General features: G+C 43.8%; 1 protein-coding gene across 3 annotated transcripts in view; it reads left to right on the forward strand.

Moving 5' to 3' along the window:
• BNC2 (basonuclin zinc finger protein 2) overlaps positions 1–22843 on the forward strand; it is a 411204-nt gene that overhangs the window by 2514 nt on the left and 385847 nt on the right. The window contains exon 2 of one of the 3 annotated variants that reach the window (XM_080987730.1): positions 3766–3850. The exons of the other annotated variants lie outside the window; for them this stretch is intronic. The gene's annotated coding sequence lies outside the window, so the exon portion shown is untranslated. The remainder of the gene's footprint in view (positions 1–3765; positions 3851–22843) is intronic. 3 annotated transcript variants of the gene reach the window in all.

A 22843-nucleotide genomic window follows, 5' to 3' on the forward strand; every position in this document is an offset into this window, starting at 1 on the left:
TTTGTATTTTTTTTTTAACATACCATGTGTATCATTGCTTATCTTCCATGGGCAGTAATTACTTTTTTAAAAACAGTAATTAATGAGACTTTTTTTTTTTACCATTTAAAAATGGGGATGGGGAGCGCTTGCATTTTAATAAGTTCATTCATCCAGTAATATTTAATAAGTCTGCCTGATCAGCAGATCTTCTGAAGAATATCAAGTCATTGCAAGAAAGCATAGAACATCTCTTGTCCTTAAAAATTTCAGGAAGCTTCAGCCTGAAATGTAAATAAGGGGATATGCACACTTACAGTGTCAGAAGTCCTAACTTCTGACTTGTGTGTTTGCATAAAAGCTTTTCCAGTTTTAGGAAGTTTTTTTAAAAAAATTCTAGGGGTAATAAAATACTTTTCAGGTTGTACATTAAGGAGATTTCATTCGACCTGGCCTAGAAGCTGCCTACGTACGGTGACTGGGTATTAAGTATTATTAATTCCCAATGAGCTAAATATAATCCATGTTCTTGCACTGGTCCATATACCCAGCACTAGTTTTGATGTAGCAAAGATCTATTTAGAAATGTTTTGGAAAATAGTTAACTTTAAAAATATTTATATTGCAAGAAATGTAGCAGGCACACATGTTTATTTCCACTGCTCCGAATGTTTTCCATTCTTACAAGTGTACAGAGATCAGGATCTCTCTCTGTGTGTGTCTCTTTGACACACTGGGTTATGCATTTACATGAAACAAAGCAGTAAAAAGAATGGAGCTGAGGAGCAGACTTGACTCCTGCAATGTTATGGTGTGTAAATGTGATTTGTTTGAATTTCCAAGCAAGCTTCTTCCCGCCCCCCTTTCCCCCCTTTCCCTTTTTTCGTTCAGTGCTTTTACATAACATTTTGTCCTAATCTTGCTTTGCTGTCAAGGATGTTTCATGGGTTGCGCAATTGCTGCAGTCCAAGAATGCCAATTTGCATTCCAGGAGTGTCATTTGATTACTTTTATCTGCAAAGCTCCAAGAGTGGCCAGGACCTCTTGTTTCATCTCGCCATGTCACTGAGTCAACGCTGTGTCGTCTTTCCCCACCACCACTGCCCAGAAAACTGCCTGATTTAGAGAAGGGAGGTGGGGGCGGGGGAGAAAGAGAAAAGCACTTTTCATGTTTCATCTGTGGTCCCCCAGCTAAACTTGTCAGCGGCAGGATATGATTCACTTGGGGCCCAGAAGAGTGGCGCAGAGACAGGGGTTAGCGTTAGGCGTTTCAATAAGCTCAGGGACAGGTAGTGTGTGGCATCCCAAGAGGTTTCAAGTTAATGAAGAACAGGACTGCATAGTTCTCTACACTCTGACCTGGTGCTGTCCCCACAGTTTTCTCATTTGATCTTTCATAGCAAATTGATCTTTTTTGTGTGTGTGTGAATTTCTTTCCTTCTTTTTATTTGGCTTCCACGTTAGTCCTTGCAAGCCAGGAATTAGCTGAGCAACTTAAGCTGGCGAATACAGCTGTTCAGGAACGACGAAACTGGACACTCAGCCCTCTTTCATAGGCAGGGTATTCTCCTGTTATTTCAATTTATTAAATTAAATTAAATTATTAAATCAGTCATCGACGTGGTGCAGTTATGAAGTTTGTTTGTGTCTTGGCATTTTTTAAAAAATTATTCTGGGTGGTATGTTCCTCACTGTATTAAATTAAATATATATCCATTAACACACACACACACACACACACACACACACAAGCATATCAGCAATGTACAGTAAAGGTTTCATTCGGTATTTCACAGCTGAACTTGCTTGTTAGAAATGATTTGCTGATCTATAATGAGCCTTTTATAGTTCTAGTAAGACATGCTAAATATCAATTGCGCATGCCAGATACATTATTTATAGCCTGCTAAATAATTGTAATTCCATTGTATCCAGTACTCAGATACATAGGGGATTAAACAAGGGAAAAAAGTCATTACACATACTCTGTGTAAATATTATTTTAGTGAAAACAGAGTGAGAAAATTACTATTGGCATTTCCAGTCTTCTGTTAAAAGAAAAAGGGGGGGGGGGACACTTTGAGCTATCAAATGATTCCTAATATGTGAGTTATTCATATGTTCTCTGTTTTTCTTACATGTACATCCTGGTCCTCAACACATTTATTTGCAGGCGTATGTTCTTCTTTTTATATCAGTTGAACTTATTTCCAAGTTAAGTTAGCGTTAGCATAGCAGCCTTAATTCTTGAAAAGTAGACAATCATTTCCTACAAAATGTACAAGAATTGCACCATCTAAGGTTTCAAGGTACAAGGGTTCTAAGTCAAGTGTGAATTGAAAATGTTTAGGCGAGAGTTCTTTTTTTAATGGACAATAAGTAATATTTACCTTTTATGTGCTATACCAGATGTTCCCATTTATCCCCCACATCTCTTTAAGCTTTGGCACTGAAAAAGTTGCTGAGTTAAAATCAAGAACACTTAGCTTCTATCTAGGGGAAGCAGTGCCTCATTTCTTTCTCCCCCTCTGTGCATGTTTATAAAATAATATCTGAAATATCTGTAGAAGATTATTGGTTAAAGTCCTTTGTGGAGAACTAGAAGAAGCAGAATCCTGATTTAGTTGTCAGTGCCTCGAGTCTAAGTACTGTATTTCTCCTGATGAATCAAATGTTCCCAACAGCTCCTGTTTTCTGGATGACTGTATGGTGTGTGTGTGTGTGTACACACATATAATGTCTCTATATATGCAAAATATTGATTTCAGTGACAGCATGTGGTTTTGATTTTCAGAGGAGTTCCTCCCCTTGACTTCCCCAGTCAAGTCCTTTTTATTCATATAGTACATACCCAGGCACCTTTGAAACTTATTATGTACGGGAGAAGTTTGATATCTTAAAAATAGGCTTACAATGCAGTGCTTTACCTGTCTCCTCAAAAGTAGCTCCCATTACCTTTAATAGGGCTTACTGCAAGGCAGTGTTCCAGTCTCCCATTGTTCTAGGTGCATTTCTGTGACAGGGAATTTCATTAGCTTGAGCAATTTCCGAGCTCTGGGCGCAGTCCTGTGCCTAAGATTTCAGATTAAACCTGCAGAGTGGACCTTTTTCTGCCTCCCCACTTCCAGCTACTCTCTGAAGACTGGAGAAGAGACTCTCTTAAGAACATTAGGGGGGTGGGCAGGGGAAGGACTAGACCATGTGAAAAATGAACATAATATTTTAGCTGCAGTTCATTCATTTTCAGCACTGTATTCTTGTTATAAAAAGGCACGCCTAGACATTCCATTGATGCACCCATAACCTAAGTTTATGGTGCCATTTAGCTACTAGCTTTCATATCTCAGTTTCTAACACTGCTCCCAGGTTAGTGTGTATAAGAGTGAAGCTTGAAATAACTAATTACCGTTCTTGAAATCAAAAGTCTTACTGAAATCAAAGTAATGTCCTTTTCTTAAGAAATTTCTGTGGTAATACCATTGTTATGTAAGACATCTAGAGTAGGTATAGATGAGGAAGTAACAGGCACCCTTTGGTATTATTGTTACTTAGTCCATTTTAGAGAAATATGCTGTATTCCAGCATAAGCTGGTCATGACAAGGGCTGTGAACACAGTGATGTTTACTCCAGCTCCAATGTGCTGGTGTTTGAAGCCAGATACATATGATGTTCCCGATTCACATGATGTTGGCCACAGTTCATATGCATCCTGTAAGTTATCGAGAAATGCTGCTGTTTGATGTGTTCCCCCTTTGATGCTTTAGCTGAGATTCTTGTGATTGCAGAGGGTTGGACTAGATAGCCCTTGGGGTCCCCTCCAAATCTACGGTTCTATGATTCTATGAAAATAGCTTCCATCTGATTTGACATGTGATTTCAGTGATTTGTGTGCACATCTGAGACAGTCGTTGCACCTGAACAGATGACAGCTTCATGGAATAGAAGGATTTTTTTGGGGGGGGGGTGCAGGCATGAGGAGACAATTAGGTAATGTTGCATTGGGTGAAGACATCTCTCCCCGCCCCGTCTTGTGCATGTAGCAATGTAGAAATGCAACTTGGAATGCAGCTGGGATAAAGGACCTCATTGATTTTTCACCACTAATGTGTACATATCTTAAGTCCCATTGAAAGCCATGGAGTGGGACTAGTCAAGCCTAAACCAACTAAGTCTGGAAATGTATACAGTTATTATACAGTTATTATACTATACAGTCCACAGATACATTTCCAGACTTAGTTGCAATGGGCTTTTTGTTGTTTGGTACGGGGCTCACAATGTTGCAAAAACACACAGTTGCATATAAAGATGATACATTAATTACAAAGTTACATGTATACCAATTTAGTTTACTTCCTCCCTCTCAACCTGTGGATCCAAACAAACTCTCAGCTCACCCACAAAAGTCTCACATAAGAAGAGATCCTGGAAACAGCGGACATCACTCTAGACTTGCTTCTTATGGGCAGGTAGATGGTCATTTCTCAGGCTGCCCACAGCTAGGTTGCATTAAAGTTGCACCCTTCAAACCCAGTTTCAGGTACAGCAGATTTGTTGGGTTCCTCAGCGGGTCCAGAGGATGGAGAAAGGGCTCACCTCCCCTCACAGCTCTTTCTTCACCTTCTGTCCCCCTCTCTTCCTCCTCCCGCTGCTTACTATTATCTTTATCTTAAAGATACTGTACATATGTTATTGTGTGTGTTGCAAAATGGAGGAGCAGAAGGCATGGGAATGTGGGTGAAGATGACAGCAGGATCTGCAGGAGATGGTGGCTTCATAATTGGGTGAAAGGTGACAAGGGAGCTTAGCAGTTGCAATGTGTGAGAGGGGGAATATGCAGGAGGTTGCCATGGGGGTGGTTTGTGTGCAAAGGGGAGCATACAGTATAGATAGCTATTTAATGGAGTGAACCTGCACTCAATCTTATATATACCATTTACTTGCAGTCTGTGTATGGGGCAGTTTCACTGATGCAAAGCTCAGCTGACACTTCCATTGCAGGGGAGTCCCATGTATATAAAAAATAGGCACAGAGCTCTAGCCTAGGAAGTATCTTTCACTGTTTTAAATACAATGTACTGTGATACACGTACATTTAAAGTTAGTGCATTGTAAAAAAAACCACACTAAGGGTATGATTGAGACTGTGGGTTTAAGTGAACTCTGTCATGTTTAAATAGGAGCAAGTCCACTGAAATATATAGGATTTACCTAAAGCAAATTTATTTAGAATCAGGGTGTTAAAGCTTAAAAAAAAATATACTGTTCATCCTCTGCACGCTCACTCAGAAATGTTTCTTAGATTTCAATGGGGCTTACCCCATTGAATATGAGCACAGCCTTGGGCTGTAATCCTGGGTGTGCACTTAGCTAAGATTAAGGCTTCCTGAACCTGGCGGGGCTTCTGACTAAACAGGTAGAAGACTGGGTTGCACAATTGCAGCCTTGCATGCACTAAATATTATTGGAGTAAACCTTATTGAAGTCATTGAAACATACTTCTGAGTAAAGATGCTTAAGGTTATGTCAAGCACAATATTGTGATCAGGTTACTTTCTGTTCTGGGGAGATGCATCTCCCACCCCCTCCTTTAGCTCACTCTTGACTGCTGTTCTTTAATAGGTATGTGTTTGTTTAAAATATTTCCCCATTGTGCCTAACAGCTTTATTTGTCCTTCTACCCTTGCCTTCATTTGGAGGGGGAAAAAACCTATGGCATTTTGGTATGTTTTGTGAACATAATTATCACATCAGCAAACGAGTAGGAGATATCAAGTACCCAAATGTGCTGGGTAAAAAATGTAATTGTTTCAAGTCAAAAGGTGACTTAAAGAGTTGTAAAACCTTGTTGTCTTTTCAGCTACATCTTTCAACCCTTTGCCTTTTCAGATACTGCACATTCATGCTAATGAAGTTGATAGCTCTAGGAAGAAGAAATGCAGGCAAAGTGATGCGTGGATTATGAATGACTCTGGTTCTTAAAGAAATACATATGCAGCATTAACACCCATTTCCACTATCGGTTGGGATTCCTCTGAAAGGCAGCTGTAATTGCCAGGCAGGCCTCATTGTCCTTAAAAGTTGTGATTCATGTGTCTTTTTAATAGCTGCTTTTTAATGTTCTGTACAAAGATGTAGCAGCACACAGAAAACATTTTTCCCTCTTTGTGACCTTACATTTGCCGAAGTGCCCCATGCTGGAATTCCTTTTCAGGGTCTTTTTTCCTTCCAGAGCCAGACATGTACCCAGACACAAAAGCCTCTGTGTATAGCAAGCTGTTTTAAATATTGTGACTTGCTGATGTGCTGTCCTTTCTCTGCTTGAGCCAAAGATCTCTGCTCAGTGTCTGTAGATTACCAAGCCCCTTCTTCATTGTACCTCTTGTCAGCTATTCCTATTCATTTAACCTTTCATTAGTGTCTGTGCAGCTTCACTGTCTGGAAAAGGCAAGCCAGAACCCAAAGGCCCACTGTCACAGTTATTAGATTTCTCGGTTACATCCCAGCAACCATAATGGACTGAGAGTCAACACTATTGTCATGCGTGCTGCTGTCCTGGGGTGCAGGCTCTTCTGTGCATGTCAAGGACATGTGCCACATGTTGATAATGCACCCCAGAGATAAATGCACAACATGAGGGATAGACTAAGGCTGGCAGTAATGAGCTTTGTGGGAGTTACTGTGAAGACAAACAGTTGCGGAGGAATTTTGCTTAAGGAGCCAAAGGAGAGGGAGTCGAATTAAGTGTTGCCAGGGTTGCCTGTGAGGTACTTGTCAATCATGCTACTTTCATTTTAAGTTTCTGTTACAAGAACAAAAAATAAATAAAAATTAAGTGCTATCTGCAACTGGTGAAAATATTGACTTTTTAAAAAAGAGAAGAGAAACCTAGCTAAGATGGAATATATTTCTTGTAATCCTCTAAAAGGTACCTTGTCAAGGATCAGAACGGCAAACTGTTTCTTAAAAACATTGACAGCACCGTTGATGTGATCAACTCTAAGCAATGAAATCCAGTATTGCTCTTTGGAAATTACTAAGCATTATAATACATTTTGCTGGTTCTGAACATTTGTAATTTTTTTGCTGTGAAGGTTAAAGTGGCTCAGAGCGATGCGGGGCAAGTCAAGTCACATACCTAACCAAAGAACCAAATAAGTTAAACAGTGGTACCTTGGGTTAAGTACTTAATTCATTCCGGAGATGCATTCTTAACCTGAAACTGTTCTTAACCTGAAGCACCACTTTAGCTAATGGGGCCTCCTGCTGCTGTTGCACCACTGCTGCACGATTTCTGTTCTCATCCTGAAGCAAAGTACTTAACCCAAGGTAATATTTCTGGGTTAGCGGAGTCTGTAACCTGAAGCGTATGTAACCTGAAGCGTATGTAACCCGAGGTACCACTGTACAATATTTATCCTGTTGTGCTTTCATTTCTGTTACCCTGTCTCCAGTCATATCCCCAGTTATCTATATGCAAAACAGGCTGTGCTTTATCAGAAGATGGGATCGCTTTAATTTTATTGTCATAGTTTCTTTATTCCCCTTTAACGCCTTCTACCACATTGGCCAACACCAGAATTCATGTGGTAATGAACACATATTGTGGCAGTGAATTCCGTAAGTTAATTATGCCTTGGGTGTCCTGAATCTTCTACTGCTAATTAATTTAATTGGCTGATCCCAAGTTGTCAGGGAACTGCCATCGGAAGGAAGGGAAGTGAAAGGGCTCACACAGGTTGGGAGAGACTCAGCAGCTGAAGAGGGAACCAGTAGGGGGAGAGGAGCTGGGCTGAGGGAAAGGGAGCTGGAGGGATGGCTCAGAGACACTTCCAGCGAAAACAGTGGGGAGGTTTCAGGACCTCCTGTAGGGACACCCACTCCTCGCCGGAAACTGTCACGCAGAGAGTCCAGAAGACGTGTTTCCGTTAAGGAGCTTTTATGTTGGAAGCGATTCCGAAAGCAACCACTGTCGGAATCTGCCAGCGACTGACGGAGCCATGTTTAAGGGGCTCCGTTACAGACAGAGGTTTGCAAACTTGACCAAACTCTGAGGGACTAGGATTTTACACACAAGCAGCTCATCGTCCCATCACAGCATTCCGACAGTCTTCGTGAGCAGCTTGTGCAGGAGAAGGCATCATGAGCAACCCAGCCGGAACCGGAGAAGCAGGAGCTGGAGCGGGTCCAAGCCTGGAAGAAAGGTACCGGGTGTTGGAGGTCCAGCTAGCGCTGCAGACGGCGAGGCTTGAGGAGAGGAGGGCTCAGGATGCAGACAAAAAGGGGAAAGACACCCAGCTCGTCAGAAAGGTACCAGGATTGGTGCAGAAGTTTGGGGGGGAGCCCAAAGACTATCATGGCTTTCGGACAGAGATGCAATATGCCCTCAATCTGCAGTTTGATGAATTCCCTGACGAGGAATCAAGAGTGGCTTTCGTGATTGGGCATCTTGAAAAGGGGGCGAGAGACTGGGTTAGACCCCTGATGGCAGCGAATAGTGACGTCCTAAAGGACACGATGAAGTTCTTTCGCGCCATGGATCTGATGTTTTCCAGCGATATTGAACAGGGAGTGGTCCGCAGACAGTTAATGGCTTGCAAACAGGGGAGCCGATCTGTCCGTGAGTACTGGACTGAATTCACCATGTTGATCCATAAATTGGGGTGGGATCTATCGGCGGAACCCATTCAAATGCTTTTTGAAGAAGGGCTTTCTTCGGCTGTGAAAGACGAACTTTCCCGGGCGCCCAGGGCGGAGTCTATGGACCAGCTGACCAAATCAGCGCTGACCATAGGAGCGCGCCAGGAGGCGAGAGCATTGGAGAGGCGGGAAGGGAAGGGGGAACGTTGGAAGGAGTTCCGCATTCCAGACATTCCAGAGCCAACTTTCCCGCCGGCAGAGCCGATGGAAATCGGAACAGCGCGCGCGCGCGCAGTTTCAAAGCCCAGTGAGGGGGGAAAGAAGGAGGGAAAAGGCGCCCGGAAATGCTATCTCTGCCAACAGCCAGGTCACTTTGCCAGAGTCTGCCCCCAGAGGAAGGAATGGCAAGGGATGGTAGGAGCTGTGGAGGGAAGAGAGGAAGAAATACCGAAGCAAGTAAAAGCCAACGCCTGGCTGCCACCGTCGGGGCACAGCAGTCAGGCCAAAGAGCAGTGAAAGTGCCCACGCCAGAACCTCCTAAACCCGCCCTAGTGATAGAAGTGGCGCTAGAGCTGCCAAACGGACACCCTCTAAAGATAAAGGCGCTGTTGGACTCAGGCAGCTCCTGCAATTTCATGAGCAAAGAGTTTGCAGCTGAACACCAGATACAGACGATCCCTTTAAGCAACCCCCTGCAGGTGACCACGATCGATGGCAGGGAGCTGTTGGGAGGAGAAGTCAGCTTGCAGACCGTCCCAATGATAATGAAGGTGGCAAGGCACACCGAACTGATAGCGTTTAATGTGGCCACCTTGGGAGGAGCTCCCATTATATTGGGGATGAGCTGGCTAGCGTTACATGATCCGCTGGTGGGCTGGCATCAGAGAGTGGTTTCTTTTGGTTCAGCACATTGCTTAGAACACTGCAAAGAGGGAAAGGGTTTGGCAGGGGCCCAAGCCACCCTAGCAGGGACTGAAGTAACGGAGAACGTGAAGGTACCACGACAATACGCAGATCTCCGCGACGTCTTCAGCGAAAGGGAAGCTGACCAATTACCCCCGCATAGACCCTTTGACTGTCAAATCAATTTACTCCCTGGGGCACAGCTCCCTGTAGGCAAGCTGTACGCCATGTCAGACAGAGAGATGCAGGAGCTAAGAGAGTTCATTGACAAGAACCTGAAGAGAGGGTTCATCAGAGAGTCCAGGGCGGTGGGGGGCAGCCCAGTGTTTTTTGTGGATAAAAAAAACACGAACAAGCCGAGGCTTGTGTGTGACTTCAGGGCCTTAAATGCAGTGTCAGAACCAGTGGCTTTCCCTATGCCCAGGATTGACGACATTTTGACAAGGGTCAGGAAGGGAAAGATTTTTACTAAACTGGACCTAAGGGGGGCGTACAACCTGATACGAATAAGGAAGGGGGATGAATGGAAAACCACCATGTTCACCCCTTTGGGGGCATTTGAATATTTAGTTATGCCCTTCGGCCTACAAGGAGGCTCCGCGTGCTTTCAATCGTTTATGAACCACGTCCTGGGGCCTTTGCTTTACAAGAATTGTGTGGCCTTCTTAGACGACGTGTTGGTGTATTCTGAGAATGAGGAGCAGCATGTGAGAGACGTCAGAGAAGTGTTGAGCAGGCTGCAAGCCAACCAGCTGTGGGTGAAACTGGAGAAGTGTCAGTTTCATACCAAGGAGGTGGAATTCCTGGGGTATCGCCTGTCAGACAAGGGATTGGCCATGGATCCCGGCAAGGTCCAGGCGGTGCTGGAATGGAAAACACCCAAAACAAGGAAGGATGTGCAGAGGTTCCTAGGATTTGGGAACTTCTATCGTAAGTTCATCCGAAACTTTGCCCACCTGACGGCGCCCATTACGGACTGTCTCAGCAGTAAGAAGAAGTTCGTTTGGACTGAGGAGGCGGAGCGAGCATTTGAGGAACTAAAAAGGGCCTTCGCCTCGGAACAACAACTCCTGCATGTGGATTTACAAAAACCGATGAGAGTGGAAACTGACGCATCAGACAGAGCGATTGGGGCGGTGCTTCTGCAGCCAGGGAAGGAGGAGTCAGAGTGGAGACCGTGTGCCTTTTTTTCGCGAAAGCTGAACAAATCCGAGAGGAACTACACGGTGTATGACCGAGAACTACTAGCCATTCATGAGGCGTTCCGGAGATGGAGGCACCTGCTAATTGGCGCACAACATAAGGTGCAAGTGTGCACTGACCACAAGAACCTAGAGTATTGGAGGACGGCACGAGTGCTCAACCAACGGCAAGTGAGATGGGCCCAGGAGTTCTCCAAATTTAACTTTGAGATTTGTTACGTGCCAGGCCCAGAGAACATTAGGGCGGACGCTCTCTCACGCAAACCTGAATATTTGGAGGAGGAGGGAGCACCCGAAGAGAGACATGTCATTCCAGAGGACCGCTGGGTGTGTGGGGCGGCATTGGTGGGACAAAGAGAACTGGTAGAGGAAACAGAGAATGATGAATACGCCCAGAATAAGCTCAGAGGTCTTAGGGGTGAGGGAGAGGAACCAGGGGGTTTCGAGGAAAGAAATGGAGCTTTGTATTACAAAGGGGCACTGTATATCCCTGAAGGAGACTTAAGGGGGAGGGTACTCAAGCAGTTGCACGACAGCCCCACGGCGGGGCATTTTGGACAACACAAAACCATGTGGTTGGTCACCAGGGAATTTTGGTGGCCTAAGGTGAGGGAAGATGTACGGGAGTATGTAAGAGGGTGTGAGCAATGCCAGCGAGAGAAGGGGAGAGATGGGGTGTCCCGGCAGCCGAGCATTTTGTAGAAGAAATGGAAGCAATCCATCGTCAGCTCCAACTCAACTTAGAAAGGGCGAAGGAAGAATACAAGAGGCAGGCAGACAAGAACCGAAGGGAAGGTGAAACCATAAGGGTGGGAGATAGGGTGTGGCTGTCAACCCAAGGGTTGCCGTTCAAAGGAGGTTGTAAGAAATTAAGACCCAGGAGATTGGGTCCCTTTGAGGTCATTCAACAGGTCAACCCAGTGGCTTTCAGGCTCCGGTTACCCAACCACATGAAACTGCACCCAGTATTTCACAGGTCGTTACTGTCACCGTATGAGGGGGGACGAGAAGGGATGGCCACTCGGGGACCGGTCATAGAAGAAAGGGAATGCAGCAGCCATGTGGCAGAAATCCTCGACGCCAGATGGAAGGGGGATCAGGTGGAGTATTTGGTAGCGTGGGAAGGAGAACCGGAGTCAGAAAACACTTGGGTAATGGCAGAAGATATCAATGACGAGGTATTGATAGAAACGTTCCATCAAAGGTTCCCAAGGAAACCTCAGCCTGTGGAGAGGTTCCGGAGGGAATACTTTGGGACCACCGATGAGGAGGAGGAGTTGGAAGGATTCTCGGAATCGGAAGGGGAAGGGGAGATGGACTCTGAGGAGGAGGAGTACTTCGAGACCAGGAACCGCAACAGGTGGAGAGAAGTGTTCGGGACATCGGAAGATGAAGGAAGTTCATTCCGGGGTTTTGCCTCCTCACCGCCCGTAGAGGAGGGGGCGAGAGGGGATGAAGGGGGCCCTGGAGGGGAGGTGGATGTCAGGGAACTGCCATCGGAAGGAAGGGAAGTGAAAGGGCTCACACAGGTTGGGAGAGACTCAGCAGCTGAAGAGGGAACCAGTAGGGGGAGAGGAGCTGGGCTGAGGGAAAGGGAGCTGGAGGGATGGCTCAGAGACACTTCCAGCGAAAACAGTGGGGAGGTTTCAGGACCTCCTGTAGGGACACCCACTCCTCGCCGGAAACTGTCACGCAGAGAGTCCAGAAGACGTGTTTCCGTTAAGGAGCTTTTATGTTGGAAGCGATTCCGAAAGCAACCACTGTCGGAATCTGCCAGCGACTGACGGAGCCATGTTTAAGGGGCTCCGTTACAGACAGAGGTTTGCAAACTTGACCAAACTCTGAGGGACTAGGATTTTACACACAAGCAGCTCATCGTCCCATCACACAAGTGCTGATTTTATGGGACAGTGGGAAAATCAGTCTACTTTCACTGCATGATTTATGATTTTATAAGCTTTTCCCGTGTGTCTTCCTCAATCTGTTTAGGCATCTCGCACTTTGACATGATAGAAGTCTACTGTCCAGTCTTAGTACTTCTAGCTCTGTTTTCTCCGTGTCCTTATTCCTTATTGTAGTTTTGCTGAAGGACAATCAGATATCAAAACCCTTTCTAGATAGGAAGCTGTTCAAGGCCTACTGAAAGTACAGTTGTCAGGAAAACAACTCTGTTTATGTTGAATAGATTCAATATAAAGTGACTATTAATAGAAAACATACATTTTGAGAGTAATTAGTGGGGGTGGGGTGGGATTCAAGACGTGTGTAATAGGAGCTTGAAATGCCATGGAATTGCTAAAGGGTTAGAATGAAAGAGGAGGAAGTTTGGGTGAAGATGGACCCGATTCCACAGATGAAAATGTCAGGGGTGCAAATCTGCCAATCAAACACTAGACTAAGCTAGTCTTGCTTTTAGACATGTCATGTATCTTAAAAGAAGTACTGCTTGAACTCTCTAGAGAAAGGGGACATTGCTTCAAGTGTCTGTGTACTAGGCTAAGCTGCTGCAGTGTCCTCAATTCTACATGGGGCTGTTTTTGAAGTTGACTCAGAAACTTTAGATGGTACAGAATATATTTGTTGAGTGAGTATTTGTTTAGACTAGCTGGTCAGATCCTAACACCAACAGCATTCATTTGAACTGGTTCTAGTGTTTCTCAGCCCAGTTGAAGGTGCTGGTTTCCACTCTTAAGTCCTAAATAGTACAGGGCTGGATTGTTTGAGGAACACTCTTCATCCATACAAACCTGCTTGTGCCAAGATCGGTGTTTGAGACATTGTTTGTTAGCCTGCTGTAAAGATATGAGACTGGTAAGCATTAGAGAGAGGACCTTTTCACTGGTGGCCCCTAGTTTGTGGAACAAGGCGTGTGTGGCTAGCTCCAGCATTGTTAATCATTGAAAAGGACTTGAAGGCATTTGGTTTCATGTTTTAAAGCCAGGCTGTTCATTGTTCTAACATGTTGATTAATCTGCAGTTATTGCTTGTTGGCATTACTTTATTGAATTGTGCTTTTAGTTTTGTCTACTGCCCAGAGATGGCATTGTCTTTTAACCTTGCAACAATAATTTAAATAAATGTTCATCATCTTCCATATTACTCTGAAAAATGAAAACTTTTATTTGAAAGTTCAGTACAGCTTCAGAGACAGTGTAGATCTTTGTGACATCACAAGGGGGAGAAGGAGCCAATTGGTGTCAAGTACAACAGGAAAAGGGACGCGGGTGGCGCTGTGGGTTAAACCACAGAGCCTAGGACTTGCCCATCAGAAGATCAGCGGTTTGAATCCCTGCAACGGGGTGAGCTCCCGTTGCTCAGTCCCTGCTCCTGCCAACTTAGCAGTTCGAAAGCATGTCAAAGTGCAAGTAGATAAATAGGTACCGCTCTGGTGGGAAGGTAAACGGCATTTCCGTGCGCTGCTCTGGTTCGCCAAAAGTGGCTTAGTCATGCTGGCCACATGACCCGGAAGCCGTACGCCGGCTCCCTCGGCCAATAAAGTGAGATGAGCACTGCAACCCCAGAGTTGGTCACGACTGGACCTAATGGTCAGGGGTCCCTTTACCTTTACCTTACAACAGGAAAAAAGCTTCACATTTGCAGAAACAGCTTTTCAGAGCTCCACCATGGAGAGGAGTATTTGATCCATTGCTCCAAATATGCTTGTCTGCCCTTTGATGTCAGTGCTTTGCCTATCATGTGATATTAAAAATTTCCTACAACAACCAGATCTGGATAATATCAGAAAGAAGCTATCAGGTGGCCTGCATGGGCACATTGATGTGACCCAGGCTCTTAATCTTTTCAGCATTAAGTTCAAGGAGTTGCATACCAAGCACAATATGAAATAGTTCTATGACGGTTGCTGATATTTCTTCCTGCTCAAGGTGGGTGGAGGAAGAACACAATTGGCCATTTTGTGATGTAAATAGAGTTTCTTAGCAAGATGTATCCACCAATAGATATGGATGGCTAGAATAAAGTTAACAATTTTTAAGTTTCATTCTTCTTGTTACGCTGTGCTATTTCAGTTAGTATAAATGCATTGTTGAGCTGCTTTGTTTTCCTTCTTGTGAAAGAAGGCAAAGCACAGCAAACAAATGATTTACGCTTTAGAAAGCAAAAAGTCAGATTGACAAGCAGAGCACAATTGGCCTAGGCAGAGTCTATTTGGTAGCTACGCACAAAGGAAGATTTGCTTCATTTTTGTTGTTTGTGTTTTTAAGCACAACTTTTAGTTATTCATGTACAAAAATGAGAACTACATCTGCTGCAGAAATTAGTAAATAGCAATTGTTCAGAAATTTCCTAGGCTGCCACATTATAAAAAACACGAATGGTAAAAGTGAATGTTTAAAGAACAAGACAAAACAAATCAGAACAAACCTAACAACATTGTCCTGGTTTTTCCTTCATGCTAAACCAAACCATAGCTTAGTGTGGGCTCCTGGAGAAGATACAGCAGCCTCTTTCTTCCCCCCTGGTTGTTCTGTTGCTGCGCTGAGCCAAGCCATGTTTCGGCTTGGGTGTCATTCAAATCCAGGCTCCTGGTTTAGCTCCCCTGAGCAAACCACATCCATTGGTAGGATCAAACCTTGTTTACGGCTCATGGTTAGTCTGGAGAGAGCTTAAATCACAGTCCTGTGTTCGAATGAAACACTAAGCCAAGGCACAGCTTAGTTCAGCACAATGCATAATAATAATAATAATAATTATATATATATGTGTGTGTGTGTGTGTGTGTGTATAATTTTATTTATACCCCGCCCATCTGGCTGGGTTTCCCTGGTGATTCCCCAGAATAGCCAAGGAGGAGCAAAGTGATCACAGTTTTGTCCCCTGGAGCCTGTACACTTGTGTGCTCATGCTAAGCTGTCGTTTGGCTTAGTGTGACATGCAAACTCATTGTGTGGAACATCTTAGAATCATAGAATAGAATCATAGAGTTGGAAGAGACCACAAGGGCCATCGAGTCCAACCCCCTGCCAAGCAGGAAACACCATCAGAGCACTCCTGACATATGGTTGTCAAGCCTCTGCTTAAAGACCTCCAAAGAAGGAGACTCCACCACACTCCTTGGCAGCAAATTCCACTGTCGAACAGCTCTTACTGTCAGGAAGTTCTTCCTAATGTTTAGGTGGAATCTTCTTTCTTGTAGTTTGGATCCATTGCTCCGTGTCCGCTTCTCTGGAGCAGCAGAAAACAACCTTTCTCCCTCCTCTATGTGACATCCTTTTATATATTTGAACATGGCTATCATATCACCCCTTAACCTCCTCTTCTCCAGGCTAAACATGCCCAGCTCCCTTAGCCGTTCCTCATAAGGCATCGTTTCCAGGCCTTTGACCATTTTGGTTGCCCTCCTCTGGACACGTTCCAGTTTGTCAGTGTCCTTCTTGAACTGTGGTGCCCAGAACTGGACACAGTACTCCAGGTGAGGTCTGACCAGAGCAGAATACAGTGGCACTATTACTTCCCTTGATCTAGATGCTATACTCCTATTGATGCAGCCCAGAATTGCATTGGCTTTTTTAGCTGCCGCATCACACTGTTGGCTCATGTCAAGTTTATGGTCAACCAAGACTCCTAGATCCTTTTCACATGTACTGCTCTCAAGCCAGGTGTCACCCATCTTGTATTTGTGCCTCTCATTTTTTTTGCCCAAGTGCAATACTTTACATTTCTCCCTGTTAAAATTCATCTTGTTTGTTTTGGCCCAGTTCTCTAATCTGTCAAGGTCGTTTTGAAGTGTGATCCTGTCCTCTGGGGTGTTAGCCACCCCTCCCAGTTTGGTGTCATCTGCAAATTTGATCAGGATGCCCTTGAGTCCATCATCCAAGTCGTTGATAAAGATGTTGAATAAGACCGGGCCCAAGACAGAACCCTGTGGCACCCCACTAGTCACTCTTCTCCAGGATGAAGAGGAACCATTGATGAGCACCCTTTGGGTTCGGTCAGTCAGCCAGTTACAAATCCACTGAGTGGTAGCATAGTCAAGACCGCATTTTACCAGCTTCTTTACAAGAATATCATGGGGCACCTTGTCAAATGCCCTGCTGAAATCATTAGATTGATAAGAACTTTGATGAATTCAGATAGTGCTTTCTGGTTCTGAGTTCAAAGATGAAAATGTCAGCTGGGAACCAGTTTTGTTTAATGTGTATTTATTTAATGTTTTCATGAATGACATAGCATGGAGAAATTGTTGTTTGTTTGTTTTTAGGTCAGCCTAACCAGACCTCTTTTAAAAAGTACATACATCTTGAAATTGAATTACATAAATAAGTGGCAGTACAACTAATTTGGAGGGCATCTTTTGTGCCAGTGTTGAATTAAGGACAATGCTTGGTTTCTTGGGAGTTCACAATATCTTTTTCATGTTAACAAAAGCCTGTTCTTACTGTTTGTCTAATAATTACTTTTGTAGTCCTTTGATAGACTATTGGCTTAACCACGCTGAATTTGAAATACATTGCACCAGTTGTGCTGCTTAGCATTAAATTTGTGTTGCATGTATAGATTTTTTAAAAAGCCGCTTTGTACATTCAGAGGATAATGAACTGGTTTAAATAAACGTTTATGAGAATGCAAAAAGGTTTAACAGTGGTTAAGAAAGTGAAATACCTGGGGATTAATATGACAGCAAAAAATGGGAACCTATTTAAAGACAACTATGAAAAATGCTGGGCTGAAGTGAAAAAAGATTTAGAAATTTGGTCAAATTTGAAGCTTTCACTGCTGGGTCGTATTGCTGCGATAAAAATGAATGTATTGCCTAGAATGTTGTTTTTGTTTCAAACATTGCAAATTGTGGACAAAATGGATTGCTTCAAGAAGTGGCAGAGAGACATCTCTAGATTTGTCTGGCAGGGCAAGAAGCCCAGAATAAAATTTAAGATATTAACTGATGCAAAGGAAAGGGGTGGATTTGCCCTGCCAGACTTTAAACTTTACTATGAATCAGCAGCTTTTTGCTGGTTGAAAGAATGGCTGCTTCTTGAAAACACTGACATTTTGGACCTAGAAGGTTTTAATAATGTATTTGGATGGCATGCATATCTGTGGTATGATAAGGTCAAAGCACATAAAGCATTCAAAAACCATATTGTCAGGAAAGCATTGTTTAATGTTTGGATAAGATATAAGGATTTATTGGAAAATAAAACTCCAAGGTGGCTATCACCGATGGAAGCGAAAGCTCTGAAAAAGCTCAATATGGAGGCCAAATGGCCGAAATATTGGGAAATTTTGGAACAAGATGGCGATAGACTGAAATTGCAGAGTTTTGAGAAATTAAAAAACAAAGTGCGAGACTGGCTTCATTATTATCAGATAATGGAGGCATATAACTTGGACAAGAAAATTGGTTTCCAGGTGGAAAAATCAAAATTAGAAACAGAACTGTTAGAACCCAAAACTAAGATTTTGTCAAAGATGTATAACTTGCTGTTGAAATGGAATACTCAGGACGAAACGGTGAAATCTGTTATGATCAAATGGGCACAAGATGTTGGACATAACATAGTGATGGCTGACTGGGAACAGTTATGGACCACAGGTCTGAAGTTTACGGCATGTAATGCCTTAAGAGAGAATATTATGAAAATGATATACAGGTGGTACATGACCCCAGTCAAGCTTGCAAAAATTTATCATTTGCCCGATAACAAATGTTGGAAATGTAAAGAAACTGAAGGTACATTCTTTCACCTTTGGTGGACGTGCCCAAGGATTAAGGCTTTCTGGGAGATGATATATAATGAATTGAAAAAGGTATTTAAATATACCTTCTTGAAGAAACCAGAGGCCTTTCTCCTGGGCATAGTCGGTCAATTGGTGCCAAAGAAGGACGGACCTTTTTTTATGTATGCCGCAACAGCAGCAAGAATACTTATTGCAAAGTATTGGAAGACACAAGATCTACCCACTCTGGAAGAATGGCAGATGAAGGTGATGGACTATACGGAATTGGCGGAAATGACTGGCAGAACCCGAGACCAGGGAGAAGAGTCGGTGGAAGAAGATTGGAAGAAATTTAAGGACTATCTACAGAAATATTGTAAAATTAATGAATGTTAGAATGATGTTGGATAGAAATTAAGTGGTTTTCAGCTGTAATACTATAAGGGAATATGAAAAATGGATTATTAATAGGTAAAAATTTAACGTTACAATATTTTAAGATTAAAGATTAGGATAAACAAAGAGGGTAAGGATTTGCTGAACCAACAAACTGAACTGGAATACAAAAAAGGGAGGAGGTCCGAGAAATAAGCTAATGAAAAATAAGTAATGGAAAGATTGAGTTGTTTTTAGCCATTTTTATTTTTGTATTTTTTTTTCTTTTTTGTTTTTGTTTTGTAACATTTTGAAAATCTTAATAAATATCTTTTTTTTTTAAAAAAAGTTCCCTTATCCAAAACATCAGTAATAATTTGGCAGGAGTGTGAAGAACAGGATGACACAACTTCTGAAGCCAAGTGTGGACTGCATGAGTAGTGTAGTTTCATGTCTCCCCTCATTACTGTTCTGTCCCATGAATACTGATGTGTAAAATCTCCCACAGGGTCCTGTACATGATAAGGATATCTCCAGAGACTTGAGAAGGGATTGATATGGAAAAGATGAGGGGCGCGCGCTATGTTGCCCCTTTCCCCTAGTGTGGCTGTAACTCCTTCCACCTGCCTAGTGCCCCCCATAAAGTGAGTTCCTGGAGGCTAGTGCTGCAAGCTTGTGTCTATGCCAGGGGTCAGCAACCTAAGGCCGGAAGCGACCTGCAGAGGTTGTTTGACTGGCCCACAAGCTGCCCCTGAACTGAGCTGCCCACTCGGCGCTCTGCTAAACCAGCACAGCGCGGCGCGGGGACTCACTTCTATGGCGTTGGAAATCGCGTCTGATGCCAAAAATCACAGGCATGTGCACGATTCAGCCCACGGAGGGATCTCCACGGGACCGATCTGGCCCAAGCAAGATAAACCTTGCTGATGCCTGGTCTATGCCTAGTCTTGTTGCATTCAGCACCACACAGTGACTGCTTGGTAAAAAGATTCCTTTCTGAGATGGGTTTCGAGCCTTGCCCCAGGAGGGCTGTGTGTGCTCTCTGCAAGCTTCCTGCTTCCAAAACGGTGTTTGTGAGGAGCACAGGGAGATTTGAACCCCTAGCATGGAGAGATGCCTCTCGACTGCTAGTACCAAGCTGTTGCTTCCTATGCCACTGTGCCATTGTTGTGATGCAGAGCGCTGGGGGCAGGTCCCCACTGTTATGAGTTATTTGTGTGTTGACAGCACGAGGGCATTGCCACTGGCACAGTTCTGGATTAGTAGGTGGTGGTGGTGGTTCAAGGGGTACTGTGTGACGTTGCCCTATTCATGCTGTGTGGGGATTTTGCATGTGCTGTGTCTTACTCTCCTCTCAGGCTGAGCAGGTACAAGATACAATGCGCATTCTGCTTCTGCAGAGGAGCCATATCTCCCTACCCTTGGGTAAGCAGAGTATAGGATGACTCCGTTAGTAGTGTTTTATTGTGCCTGTGAGTTTGCAGTAACTAAATGTCAAGTAATTTAGTTTGGTTTTTTGTTTGGTTTTTAAGTGGCACACAGATAATAAAACACCACTTTTGCTTTTGTCAAGGAGAGAAGGGAAGAAGGGACCCAGAGCATATCCAATAATTCTGCTGGGCCTTAGTTACAATATATTTTATTTTTCTTCTGAGGCCAAGTTATTTATGCCAGAAATGTTTTGGCTAAAAGTCCAGCCTTAAACTGAGAACAAAGTACAACACTGTGCTGAAACAATGTGTTTGAAAGTAAGCGCACAACCATTGGGGAAACCAAATATTATGCTGGCTCCCTTCCTAACCTAGGGACAACTTCTTGGTAACTTGATCTCAAGGGTAGTAAATAAGCTAGTGCAACACTGAACTTTCCTTTTGCTTTTTGAGAAATGTGATGGACATCTTGCTTCCACATTCCCCGTTGTACTTAGTGTCTCTTCTGAGCATTCTTGCGCAGCATTGAGTGTTCTTGGCACTGTTGAATATTTAATATGTCATCTCATTCTGATACAAGTAAACCCCTTTAGACGTCTTTGCAATCAAGGCTATTATTGTAAATGTGAACTCTGTAAATAGACAGGAGTAATCGCAAAAGCAGCAGCATCTAATGAACAAAACTCCGCCATTTGTATCATTCTGGGAAATGAATGCAATTGCTCATGTATCTAGCATGTTGGCTAAGTAATGGCGGAATGCACCTCAGCAAGCCTTCAGCAGAGCCTTGCTAGTGGGTTTCTCCTTAATGAATCTGGACAGATTACCTTTGAGTAGTTTGGAATTACAGCTGATGTTTTCTGAGTGATTTGGGACTCTTATTTTAATAATATAGATCTGACCCTGGAGAAGAGTCACACTTCTTGCAAATATTGACTGGTTTATAAAACAGTGTGATCCGAATGATAGTGTTATGAATACTGGCCTAGCTATACCTTTTGTCAAGCAAATTGCCTGATAATGGTCATGGGAATGTCTCTTAATGGAGGCTAGTTGTTAGAGAAATCACTGGCAAATTGCTCATGATGGGTAGTTGAAGTTTTTTGTGGGGGGGAGGAGGCCATGTAAGGTTGTCATACCTTCACACATACCCATCTAAGGGTGCTGGGCAGATCTGAGGTCTCTGTTTGAAAGACCCTGCAGTTTGGGGATAAAAGGGGGACTGAGAGATGGCTGTGAAACCTGGAACCAGTTTGGGGTGAAGGTGCCAGTTTTGGGGAGTGGATCTGCTGCATGTATGTATTAATAAGTAAACAAAACATTACAAAAATGCCATTAATTTCCAGTGATTTTCCTCTCCCGCCCCAAAGGAAGCCCAAACCTGGCAAGCACTGCTCAGTAACTTTTTGCTGCTCTGGGTGTGTGCATACACATGCACACACACACACACACACACACACACACACAGTAATCTTGAATAAACCATTAACTATATTAAATATTTGTTTATGGCAGAGTTTCCCAAACTTGGGTCTTTAGCTGTTTTTGGACTACAGCTCCCATCATGCCTAGCTAGCAGGACAAGTGATGGCAATTATAGTCCAAAAATGGTTGGAGATCCAAGTTTGGGAGTATAAGGAGTATGAATATGTAATCACAGTAGTTGCTTTATCTGGTTGCCACCTCCCCAATGGTGACTAGACATTCTGTTTTGGCACCCACAACCTAGCTCCCAGGAGCCATTTGGCTCCTAGCTCTTCTATCCCAATTTCGAACACTGGCTGCATATACCTGCATTGCAGGGGGTTGGACTAGATCATGGGTAGGCAAACTAGGGGCTGGATCCGGTCCAATCACCTTCTAAATTTGCCCCCTGGATGGTCTGAGAATCAGCATGTTTTTACATGAGTAGAATGTGTCCTTTTATTTAAAATGCATCTCTGGGTTATTTGTGGGGCATAGGAATTCGTTCATTCCCCCCCCCAAAAAAATCGTTCAGCCCCCCACAAGGTCTGAGGGACAGTGGACCGGCTCCCTGCTGAAAAAGTTTGCTGACCCCTGTACTAGGGTCTCTTCCAGCTTTGAAAACATCCCACTCACTTCTAAAAGGCCACAGATAGTTAAAGGTCAAAGGCCTTATAGAGGAAAGTTTTTGTTTGGCTTCTCAAGATATATAATGATGGTGCCAGGTGACCGTCTCTGGGGAGAGCATTCAACAAACAGGTTCACTGCAGAAAAGCCCCCTTCTCGTGTTGCCAGCCTCCGGACCTCTCATGGGGAGGGCACATGAAGAAGAGCTTCAGATGATAATCACAGGATCTGGGTCAGTTTATATGGGGAGAGGCGCTCCTTAAGGTATTGCAGTCCTGGGCCATTTAAGGCTTCATAGGTCCAAACTAGTACAGTGGTACCTCGGGTTAAGTACTTAATTCGTTCCAGAGGTCCGTTCTTAATCTGAAACTGTTCTTAACCTGAAGCACCACTTTAGCTAATGGGGCCTCCTGCTGTTGCTGCGCTGCTGGAGCACGATTTCTGTTCTTATCCTGAAGCAAAGTTCTTAACCTGAAGCACTATTTCCTGGTTAGCGGAGTCTGTAACCTGAAGCATATGTAACCCGAGGTATCACTGTAGTT

This window comes from Podarcis pityusensis (assembly GCF_964106645.2).
Source record: "Podarcis pityusensis genome assembly, chromosome: 17".
Taxonomy (NCBI): domain Eukaryota; kingdom Metazoa; phylum Chordata; class Lepidosauria; order Squamata; family Lacertidae; genus Podarcis; species Podarcis pityusensis.